This window comes from Paroedura picta, chromosome 6, assembly GCF_049243985.1.
Source record: "Paroedura picta isolate Pp20150507F chromosome 6, Ppicta_v3.0, whole genome shotgun sequence".
Taxonomy (NCBI): Eukaryota; Metazoa; Chordata; class Lepidosauria; order Squamata; family Gekkonidae; genus Paroedura; species Paroedura picta.
Genome location: NC_135374.1, coordinates 92946445 through 92952444, shown reverse-complemented (window position 1 = coordinate 92952444; position 6000 = coordinate 92946445).

Genomic DNA, 6000 nt, shown 5'->3' with positions numbered 1-6000 from the left:
GCTGGGCACAGGGGTTGTCACACCAGTCTTGGAAGATTTCAGAAAGACTTAATAAGCAAGAAGTCATTAAGATGACCTTGGCATTATCTCTTCCAGAGGGCCAGATTGAGGATACGTCAGATGTGCCTTCAGGCTGGGATGCAAAACATCAGACTCAGGAGCAGAAGTAAACTGACACTCAGTACCAGAGAAGTAAGCGATACAGTGACATACAATGAGGCAGCAGCTGCATCTCTTCTCAATATCAGGAGTACTCCCCAGTGAAAGACTTTACAGTCTGAATTTTGACAGGAGGGTCAAACCCCTTCAGGAAGCTTGGAGACTCTTAAAGCTACAATACTGGAAGCTCAGATAAAATGCAGACGGCTGGTTAGGAAAGGTACGAATAGATATTAAAAAGGCTTGCATGGTTAACAAACCAAGTAATAGAAGCAATTAAGGAGGATTAAGTATTGGAAGGCTAAAAAGGTAAAGGTAAAGGTATCCCCTGTGCAAGCACCGAGTCATGTCTGACCCTTGGGGTGACGCCCTCTAGCGTTTTCATGGCAGACTCAATGCGGGGTGGTTTGCCAGTGCCTTCCCCAGTCATTACCGTTTACCCCCCAGCAAGCTGGGTACTCATTTTACCGACCTCGGAAGGATGGAAGGCTGAGTCAACCTTGAGCCGGCTGTTGGGATCGAACTCCCAACCTCATGGGCAGACAGCTCCAGACAGCATATCGCTGCCTTACCACTCTGCGCCACAAGAGGCTCATTGGAAGGCTAGTCCAAGTTAAATAAAAGGGAGCAATTTGCTTAACCAGTGTTATATACTGAGAATAGGCTGGCTAATAATTCTGTTTCCTGTTATTGGCAAATAATAATAATAATAATAATAATAATAATAATAATAATAATAATAATAATAATAATAATAATAATAATAATAATAATAATAATAATGCAAGTTGCTGATCAGGCAGGCAAAAGGGAACTATGAAGAACTTATTTAAAAAAACACATAATGACCAAGAATAAAAATTCTCTTCACATAATTATAAACAGAAAACAAGCCAGGGAAGCAGTGGGGTCTTTGAATGATCAAGGGGTGAAAGTATGACTAAAGGATGATAGGGAAATGCCAGATAAACTGAATGCATTTTTGGCCTCTGTTTTCACTGTGGGAGATGCTTGCCCACCAGAAGGGGTGTCATAAGGCCTGAGTCAGATTGAGGTGACAAGAGAGGAGGTCCTACCATTAATGTTCAAATTAAAAACTGACAAATCTCTAAATCCAGATGGCATATAACAAAGAGTTCTGAAAGAACTCATATGTGAACTATATATCAAAGAGTTCTGAAAGAACTCAAATGTGAACTTTTGGTTCTCCTGACAAAAATATGCAAGCTATCACAAGAATCTGCCTCCATCCCTGAGGACTAGAAGGTAGTTAATATAACCCCCCATCTTTAAAAAAAGTTCCAGAGTAGGTCCAGGAAATTAAAGGTAAAGGTATCCCCTGTGAAAGCACCCAGTCATGTCTGACCCTTGGGGTGACGCCCTCTAGCGTTTTCTTGGCAAACTCAATATGGGGTGGTTTGCCAGTGCCTTCCCCAGTCATTACCGTTTACCCCCCAGCAAGCTGGGTACTCATTTTACCGACCTCGGAAGGATGGAAGGCTGAGTCAACCTTGAGCTGGCTGCTGGGATCGAACTTCCAACCTCATGGTCATAGCTTAGACAGCACGTCGGCTGCCTTACCACCCTGCGCCACTACAGGCCATTTCATCTAATGATAATAGAAGAAGAAGAGCTGGTTCTTATATGCCGCTTTTCTCTACTCAAAGGAGTCTCAAAGCAGCTTACAATCAATCGCCTTCCCTTTCCTCTCCCCACAACAGACATCCTGTGAGGTGGGTGAGGCTGAGAGAGTCAGAACAGTTTTACTGCTCGGTCAGAACAGCTTTATCAGTGCTGTGGCGAGCCCAAAGTCACCCAGATGGCTGCATGTGGGGGAGTGCAGAATTGAACCCAGCTTGCCAGATTAGAAGTCTGCACTCCTAACCACTACACCAAACTGGCTCTTGAGTAACTTGGTGAAATCTGTTATCAAAGACAGAATTAGCAGGCCCATTGATGAACAAAAGCTACTGAGGAAGAATCGGCATGGATTCTATAAGGGAAAATCTTGTCTTGCTTTTAGAATTTTTGAGGGGGTGAATGAACATGTGGACAACAGTGACCCAGATGTTGTTTACTTAGACTTCCAGAAAGCTTTTGATATTCTTCATCAAAGACTCCTAAGTAAACTCAACAGGGCAAGTCCTCTTGTGAATTAAAAACTGGTTAATTAACAAGAAACAGAGAGTGAATAAAATGGGCAGTTTCCACAGTGGAAGGTGATCAGCAAAGGGGTACTGCAGGGCTTGGTACTAGATCCAGTGCTTTTTAACATGTTCATTAATGATTTGGAGCTGTGAGTAAGCAGCAAAGTGGCTAAGTTTGCAAATGACATCAAGTTGTTCAGAGCAGTGAAAAACATGGAGGTACTCCAGAGGGCTGGGCAAACAGGTGTCAACGTAGCAAATGAGGTTCAGTGAGGGCAAGTAGTCACATTGGAGCTAAAAATCCCAATTATAAAAAAAAATGTTGATGGGGTCCAAACTAGTGGTAACTGACTGGGAAAGAGATCTTGGAGTCATGGTAGGTAACTCACTGAAGATGTTGATTCAGTGTGCAAATGCAATTTAAAAAAGAAAATGCTATTATTAGGAAGGAGACTGAAAACAGAGTTGGCCTCATGGTTAAAGCAGAGGCATGCAAGTTAATAAAGGGGCAAATAAATTCAACCCATCATATTGAAGACTGTATTGTAAACTTGCTTGGCCACAATTTTTTCCTTTAAGCGGGTTTCAGGGACGCTTCTTATGGCATGCATAAACGTTCCTGTGTTTTCTGTCTCTTCCCTTGAGCTGTCTTACACCAAGGCTGAACGGAAAGCCCATGAACCACGATTCCCATGAGGCTCTTCCAGCAGCATGTGTCAGTCAGGCGACATGGCTGCTGACCACAGCCTACCAATGAGCTCCTAGTACAATTGATGAAGTACTCTCCCATTTGAAAGCTCCCTCAAATGCACAATCCCTTACATAATCCTTCTATGGTATGCAAAAAAAAAAACACACACACATTTTTAAAAGGGGTGATTTAAATGGGGCAATTTAATGGCATCAGTGATCTGACTTTCTTGGAAACCTGCGAGTGTATAACCACCCCATATTTCACTGAGATGAGAGACTTTGTCCAATGAAGCCAAAGCACATCCTCAGGAATGTGTGAAGTGGCAGGGTTATTCAGTGAGAGAACTGAGGATAAGCTGGAGAGAACTCAGAAGATTCACTTCACAGCAAAGTTGATGGGCTTCTCTCACGTGTCTTTACAAGCAGTTCCCATGCAATAAGTTTAAAGTAAGACGTAGGTCAGTTTCACCAGTGGAAAGATCTTCAAGTAGGAGAATATGCAGCTCATGTATAGAGAGAACCTTTTCAAAAGCTCAAGGTTCACAATGTACCAAGACCACGCCATAGTCTAAATGGGGTCTTTGACACAGGAGCTGAGGAGGGATCTTGATCCCCACTTCTCAGAAAATATCTAAGTGGCTGGGAGCAAATTGCAAGTGATCACTGAGCGCTTAAATAATCAAACTAGGTTATGCCATAGAATTTGCAACTTGACCTGTTGTCAGTGTTTTCAATGTTAAAAGCCCACTGCCTGTTCTGCTTTAGAAGGTCGAGGAGCTATTATTTTAAAAAAACACAATAGAATAGGTTTTATTTTCTCAGATACTTACTGGCCTTTATTCCAGATAGTCTGCAATTCCAAAAAGAGATGGGTGCATGCAACCTTTCTTGGATCTGTGGAGGCGAAACGGTTTCATTGAAACAAAGTCATTTAGAATGGCTTCAATACCTTCTAGCTTGCCTTTCCTAAGTGCAGATATGTTTTTCATCTGCATAGACATGAAGGAGGCAGATGAAGTGACTTTGCAATCAAATCTATCAGTTTGGCCTGAAATGGAGCTACAACTCCATATGTCTCAGAACATAGTACTACCAGCCACCATCCCCCCCCCCCCAACTCTACAACAAATACAGAGTGAGTACTGCACACTTCAGATATTTAAAAAAGCTCTTGGCTTTTTCTACCAAGAAAACACTATATTTCCATAGAAAAAGGTTCAAAAGATTTCATCTCAGCATTTGAAGAAGTGGATTCTAGAATTAACATCTCCATGTTAGCACCACTGCCAAGAGGCTGCTGCCACATACTGTCAGAGCAAATTCAGCGGAAGCAGCTACAATGTCCATTCTTTTGTCGAGAAGTCCATACCAGACCTCTGTAAGGTGGGTACATGAACTCCTTCCTAAATGTCTGGATGACAGATGGACGTTAGAGCAAGCAGACATGCAGAACTGGGAAATTTGTTTTAAACTCATTAGTTTCATAAGCTGTTTGTACGGTGTGGCTTGTGCTGAGTTTTGTTACTAGTACAGTTTTATTTGGCATAATTTCACCTGTCCCCACCTCTGTTGTTTTAAGGTTGCTAATCTACCCCGTGTGTATGATGCACACATTCCGAACAAGAAGGAAGAAGGAAGAAGGAGGAGGAAGGAGGAAGGAGGAGGTTGCCTACTATCCACTGGTGTTCTTTCAGTGTTATTTCTACAATCACACAACTCCCCCAGTCTTCCCTGCAATAGGTATCTGTAATTTCTCTAGCCTGTTGAATTATTGGGAAGAATTGATGGGTGAACTCCACACAACTGTGCTCATTCTGGGCACATATGATGAGTGGCCATGGCCAGCAGCAAGGCCATGCTCAAATTTTATAGCTTTCATTGGTTTTGAGGTAGACTTTGCTCATGCTTCAGATCTCATGTCGTTGACTCCAAAGAAGAACATTCTATACCAGCTGCAATTTAGAGACTTGAATCAAGCTTCCGATTATAAGAGAGTGAACATGGAAGCTAGGGTCACCATCTGGAACTTTTTGGCTTTGAAGAAGTCATTAAGGCTTCTGATATGGGTCAGAGACCTTTGTCTTTCTTCACTATGCAAAGCAGAGTAGATACCCTGGCAAGTTACAGGCTGTATTTCCTATTTCTGTAGAAAGGAGTTTCATCTTCTGATGGAGACTGGAAAGGTTGTCTGGAACACAGAATGGAAGGAAGATAAGTGAAAACCAATGCTGCACATCCCAGTCTTACAATGGTTAGGAACCAATGTTCCATCATGATTGTGATGAAAAGCCTTACACCCAAGGAGTTATGCCAAAGTTCATGGCCCAAGGGACAATTATTGGGCCAGAACTCTAGTCATTCAGAATGTACAAAGGTTATTGGTTGTGATAGGCTTGCCACGCTGTCTCATGCCTCTGCTGGGATTTTGTGGTTCTACCATCGTTTTTTGGGCTTGCTGGTTCTTTTTTAGGTGAGAAGCTTTGGGCCAGTGGTTGCTTTGCTTGTTCCCATGTATTTAACTAGTCTTTACCCTGGAGAAAGTGTGGAATTTTCCCTACAGAGGTAATAATGGAAGATGACTGGGGACATCTTGTTCAGGTATCTGTAGAACTCTTGGTCCAATCCACTTAAAACTTGAGGGATGGACATGAACCAGCAGCTCCAGTACAATTTTGGTGCCATTTGCTCAAAATACAGCCCTTCCAGCCCTTTTAAAAGATTCCCCCATGGGGAATAATGGAGCTAAATACTGGAAATTGAGCAACGAGATGCCCATGAAGCATGTTTTTGTTCTACATTTTTAAATTCACCCTTAAGATATTGTCCATTTTTGTCCCTTTACCATCAAAAGTAAAGTCCTCAGTTTTTGTCCTAGTATTGGGCATTAAAGAAGTCACATATGACATTAAAGGGCAAATAGACCTCTGATGTGACTCATGCTCATTAATGTGCATGGAAGGAGTGCTTCAAAAGACTTCAAAAGAAGTGCTTCTTTAAAAAT